Below are 6,739 nucleotides of genomic sequence, written 5' to 3' on the forward strand. Positions count from 1 at the left end.
AATGTAACAGTTGACATCAAATTTCCCAGAACTATCAGCATGTAGAGTCCTTTCTCCTGGTTCCTCTCCAGTTTTAATTGGCTATGGAAATGGCAAAAAACTGCACTTATTATATGGCAACGGAAAATTGTCCAAAATGGTGCAACATTGATATAAACCTGGACTCTGTCAGTCCCCTAGAGTTTTGCTGATCTCTCCTTTTGTGAGATATAATGGCTGACTGTTACATTTTATCTACTAATATTGTGAATTTGAGGTACAACATGGTAAGAGACGTTACTGCAAAATGGACATGCTGTCAAAACCTTTTGTCTGTGTCACAACAATTTAAAGTATGTTTTACAGTCTTTGATTTCCATCAGCTGACGTAACACCTGAGCCTTACATGTACTGGAACGGTTTTAAAAAGGACCAAAAGCACAAGCTTAACATAGTCACAGATGTCACCTGATCCTCATATGTTGACCAAGATTCACAAACCAATGTGAATTAAAATTTGAACAGGAATTAACATTTTATCTAAAGGCAATAAAACCAGTCACCACCTCCTTGGAGGAATGAAAAGGTCTTCTTTGCAAAAGCAAATTGAAAATCTTCACACTTTGGAGATGAAGTATTACTTACATTTATCATATCTGAACACAATGAACTCAGCAGCTAGAATGTGCAAAGGAGCTACTATTTCTTTGGTATAAGCAGAGGGGATGGATTTTTAACCAAGGGACTGAAAGGCTGAAGAAGGCTTTCTCTGTCGGTCTCTCTATGTCTTTGCCTTACAAGGAGAAAAACCAAGTGATAATGCTGACTATACATAAATATCAGGAAGCCAAGAACTTAGAAGTTAACTACAATATTCATTGTTCCAATGATCTAAGAACCAAATAATGAATTGTGGCTTCCAGTGTAAAACTTTACACCTCATGATCACAAAAATGATGCTAAACTATCTTAAATTTGTACCTCCATAATTAAGATGTACTTCGAGAAGTAAGTCATAACTCATTTCAACTCCAAGGAGAAAGTGAGGTCTGCAGATGCTGGAGATCAGAGCTGAAAATGTGTTGCTGGAAAAGCACAGCAGGTCAGGCAGCATCCAAGGAACAGGAAATTCGACGTTTCGGGCATAAGCTTGAAAGATTCCTGATGAAGGGCTTATGCCCGAAACGTCGAATTTCCTGTTCCTTGGATGCTGCCTGACCTGCTGCGCTTTTCCAGCAACACATTTTCAGCTCATTTCAACTCCAGTCTACCAGACTGACTCGATCTTTTGCACTTTTCCCTCTGGGACATCTGGATAACAAGAATACCTACATCAGGCTCCTACTTATTGATTATAGCTCCACCTTCAACACCATAATTGCAATTAATTCATCTCCAAACTTGGAGATCCAGATCTCAGCTGCCCTCACTGTAAGTGGACCCTCGACCTCTTGACCTACAGACTGTAAACAGTAAGAATAGGCAACAACATTTCCTCTACTATAATTCTCAATACCGGTGCACCGTAAGCCTGGGTACACAACCCCCACTCAAGACTGTGTGGCAAAAGTCTGCCCCAATTCCATTTACAGGTTTGCTGACAACATCAACATTGTAGGTTGGATCTCAAACAACAACAAGACAGAGTACAGGAAAGAGATCTGAGTGCTTGGCAGCATGGTGTAAAGACAATAATCTCTCCATCAACATCAGCAAAACAAAGGAGCTAGTCATTGGCTTCAGGAAGTGGAGTGGAGAGCACGCCCCTGTCTGCAGCAATGGTGCTGAAGTGGAGCTGGTTGAGAGCATCAAGTTCCTGGGAATGATCTGGCCTGGTCCACCCATGTCCATGTGACCGTTCAGAAAGTACAAAATGCCTCTACTTCCTCAGGAGGTTAAGGAAATTTGACACGTCCACAAAGACTCTTACCAATTTTTTTCAGACACACCATAGAAAGCATTCTATCTGGATGTATCATAGCACAGCATAGTGACTGCTGCTCCCAAGACCACAAGAACACAACTCAGTCCATCATGCAAACTGGCCTTCTATTGTTAACTCCATCTACATTACCTGTTGCCTCAGGAAAGCAACCAGCATAATAAATGACCTCTCCCACACTGGTTATAGTCTCCTCAGCCTCTTCCATCAGGGAGAAGATATAAAAGTTTGAATACGTGCACTGATAGATTCAAAAACAGTTTCTTCCCCACAGATATCAGCCTTTTGAACTGATCTCTCAAACATTAATTTTGATCTCTCTGCACTTTCTCTGCAGCCTTAACGCTGTAATCTGCACTCTACACTGCTGATGCACTTTTGCAGGGCGCAATTTGCCTGTACAGCACACAAAACAACACTTTTCACTGTATCTTGGTTCAGGTGACAATAAGTCAAATCAAATCAAACTGTACATTGTTTTATCTTCCTGTTGTTATATAGTCATTGTCATAGAGATGTACAGCATGGAAACAGACCCTTCCGTCCAACCCGTCCATGCCGACCAGATATCCTAACCCAATCTAGTCCCACCTGCCAGCACCCGGCCCATATCCCTCCAAACCCTTCGATTCATATACCCATCCAAATGCCTCTTAAATGTTGCAATTGTACCAGCCTCCACCACATCCTCTGCAGCTCATTCCATACACGTACCACCCTCTGCATGAAAAAGTTGTCCCTTAGGTCTCTTTTATATCTTTCCCCTCTCACGCTAATCCTATGCCCTCTAGTTCTGGACTCCCCACCCCCAGGGAAAAGACTTTGTCTATTTATGCTATCCATGCCCCTCATAATTTTGTAAACCTCTATAAAGTCACCCCTCAGCCTCTGACATTCCAGGGAAAACAGCCTCAGACTGTTCAGCCTCTCCCTATAGCTCAAATCCTCCAACCCTGGCAACATCCTTGTAAATCTTTTCTGCACCTTTTCAAGTTTCACAACATCTTTCCGATAGGAAGGAGACCTGAATTGCACGCAATATTCCAACAGTGGCCTAACCAATGTCCTCTACAGCTGCAAAATGACCTCACAACTCTTGTACTCAATACTCTGACCAATAAAGGAAAGCATGCCAAATGCCTTCTTCACTATCCTATCTACCTTCGACTCCACTTTCACGGAGCTATGAACCTGCACTCCAAGGTCTCTTTGTTCAGCAACACTCCCTAGGACCTTAATATTAAGTGTATAAGTCCTGCTAAGATTTGCTTTCCCAAAATGCAGCATTGTATCGAAAACCAATGTGTACATGTGTGTCAGAGTGACTGTATAAAGAATATATATTTGGCATCATGTCTTTCTTATCTTAGACAGGGCTAGCAGTTGATAAATTGGTCTTTCTTTCATTCAAGAAATCCTTTACTTGACTCCTTATTGTTTGTGGTGAAGACAATGAACCAGAATTTAATTAGAGAAGGGTTAACTCTTGCTAAAAAGAATTTAAATCTTTGTTGCAACCAGCTAGGGAAGCTGGAAAGAGGGGAGCTAATTCACCCTTCCTCACCGAAGTATGCCAAGACCCAGACTCACGGTCCAACAAAGTTCCCACTAGTTTACCTTCAAATGCTATTTAGAACAAATATCCTGCAGAAAGATTGCCTTGGAACTGTAGTACCGAAATGCTAAATGTCCACATTTGGTGCTAATGCATTCATAGATCAGGCTGAGATAACTTATAAAAAAAGTTGAGTGCTGTCTTAGGAAGGATTAAGAGGAGAATTCCACTCAAAAACCAAGAAAATAGAAATTGCAAAACAGGTGGTGTAACATCCGGAAGTGGAAATTGAGGAAACTGAAAAAAATACATGACAATTTGAGCAGCAGAGATTAGAAACAGAATTCCAGCAGAAATTAGCGGAAAAAGAATTTCAAGAAAGTGAATGGGAATGAGAGAGGTAGGAAAAAGGAAAAGAATTCCAGGAAAGGGGAAGAAAAAGGAGAGTGTCACTAAAGCACCTCAGAAGAGGGAGCTACACCTAACTCACTCTTAAGAATTGAGATATTCAAAGTAACATTGTGTCCAAAAGCAGAAAAGCCAGATAACCCTCCCTCAACTCTTCCCCATGCCCATCCCAAGTTGCTCCTTATGGCTTCCCATGAAAACGGTTAACTATAGTTAAATTGGAAAAAGATATGAACACATGTTTAAAGGAACATAAAACTTTGTTGTAACCAACTAGGAAGGCTAAAGAGGGGAATGGATCACCCCACCTCCCCTTGGTGTCACATCTTGTACTTGACAGGACAGACATAAAATTGTCAAAGCTCGAAGGGAACAGCAACTTATATGACCACTGTTCCCTGGTATATTCTCCATTATAATCCATCGACCAATCAGAACCTACTTGCCAAGAAATCAGTACTGTTTTCACATAAAATATTTCCTTTGAGATTTTGTATTCTTGTACAGTCAGTTCTGATATAACATGATAGTCCCCTTCTTGTGTGATCTCATGTTATAAGAAAACTGTGCATTTAAATTAATGGGACTAGAATCACATTATAGCCAATATAAGTAAGGAAATTTCATGTTCTACCTAAATTCTTCAATCACGTTAAAGTCAATTCGTAGGACCCTAACTGTACCTGTCCTGCTGCTGGTAACAGGGGATTCAGCATTAGTAAGCCATTGAATATCAAGTGGTGATGGTTAGATTCCCTTTAATTGGAGATGGTCATTGTTTGGCACTTGTGTGGCACAAATGTTACTTGCTACTTTTCAGCCCAAGCCTGGATATTGCCCAGATCTTGCTGCACTTGGACAATACGTAAATTGTTACAATAATACTGACATTGAATGCATGCTATTCTGATTAGAGTCACAGTTGGATAAGATTTTTGATATTTGGTGAGTTGCTGCTTTGAAGATAAATATTTAACCTCATATCATTGTAAGATTCTTCCAGTAAAAATAGAATAATTTTGGCATCTTGTTTAGCCAGATCTGCAAAGTTAAGTTCTGTCTAAAACGTTGATGCGATCTGTAGTTTGAAAACTGCTCCTTTGCTATTTAACAAAATAATGGAGAACATGTGCTGGTTTCCACAAATCAATGATCCAACAGGTAATACAATTGCCTTTTTCATAGAAGAATGAAGTCTATTTTGTATTGTAATATGTACTTAAGAGTACAGGGCCCTTACTGCCAAAACATAGTTAATAAATATTTTACCTAGGCTGTTGCTGAAGATAGGTTATTTAATAGTACAGAGAATTAACCATCAGAAAATGTGAGTTCCAACGGGGACTTTAAGTTTCAGTAATATATTTGTCTTTTTTAACACAACCATTGTATTTGCAAAGTGATTTCATTGGTTTTTGACCAGTTACAACATGTGGGCAGTGATAATCTTCAGCAGTTTGACGCAGCCCCAATTCTTAAAGGGACCTTGGGAAGGTCAGAATGAAAGCATTAATACAAGAACTGAGCCAGAAACTCAGGTTGAGGAGAATGGACTCTTTTTTTCAGAGAATCCCTACTGTTTGGAAAAAGGCCCATCAGCCCAACAAGTCCACACTGATCCTCCACAGAGTAGCCTAACAGACCCATTTCCCTAAATTTAGCCCTGACTAATGCACCTAACCTACATATCCGTGAACACTACAGACAATTTAGCATGGCCAATTCACCTGACCTGCACATCTTTGGACTGCAGAAGGAAACCAGAGCACCTGGAGGAAATCCATGCAGACATGGGGAGAATGTGCAAACTCCACACAGACTGTTGCACAAGGCTGGATTCAAACCCGGGTCACTGGTGCTGTGAAGCAGCAGTGCGAACCACTGAGCCATCACACTGCCCCTTTATTTTGCACTTGTTGGATCATATGGATTTCCATAAATAAGGAAGCACCTGGTGAGAGGAAACATGCCTGTAATGAAAGCTCACCTTCAATTAGGAGTTTACCAATTTATGTTTGGTAGAATCCTCTCCTATTGCAAATTATCACATACACTTTACGTAAAAAAGTGAATGCAATGTTACATAACAAAATGCTCACAGATTCTTATGGATTATATTACACACAGTTCATAAAAGACTAAAAAACAGTAACTGAATCTTGATTGAGGCTTAGCCATTATGAAGTAGATGCTACGATTTAAGAAGCTTGACAATTGCAAGTGATGGTGCAGATTTATCCCATAATTTTATAATTGCATTTTCAATAATACTTCCAGGACCAAGATTGCCTGTCTACAGTACAGGAAAAAAACACTTTTGTTGCTATTTAAAAATTAATTTTAATCAAAAAACATCAGGCAACCGTAGCTAGTGTTTGTAGGTTTGATCAATTACCATGCAAGAAAACTGCTTTTGAGTGGCTTTCCAATTTTTCCAAAATGAAAACTATGAATTGCTCTGAAAGAACATGAACATAATAGGACAGCATAATGAGCTGTTTCTAATCCTTCATTGACTTATATTGTTTCTTTGTCTGCTTTATGTTGTGGGCAGTTGCATCGTTTGGTTAATTCTTGCTTTACCACTTCCTCCTTGAATCTGTATTGTGTTTCAACTTTCCATTAGCAGACAATAATTTCAAGTTGTTCTCTCCCTTTAAATGCTTCCTATTCTTGCATACCAAGTTCTGAGTTTTCACGATAATCACTTTCAGATGCTATCCAACAGCTTTTGCTCCCATTAATGAATAAACTAAGTTTGCTCAAAAAGAAAAAGTAAGACTGGAGACCACAAACAAATGATTAATCCTAATTTGATCTAAAACATATCAAGATAAATCAAACATTAAAAACAC

The sequence above is a fragment of the Hemiscyllium ocellatum genome, chromosome 3 (assembly GCF_020745735.1).
Source record: "Hemiscyllium ocellatum isolate sHemOce1 chromosome 3, sHemOce1.pat.X.cur, whole genome shotgun sequence".
Taxonomy (NCBI): Eukaryota; Metazoa; Chordata; class Chondrichthyes; order Orectolobiformes; family Hemiscylliidae; genus Hemiscyllium; species Hemiscyllium ocellatum.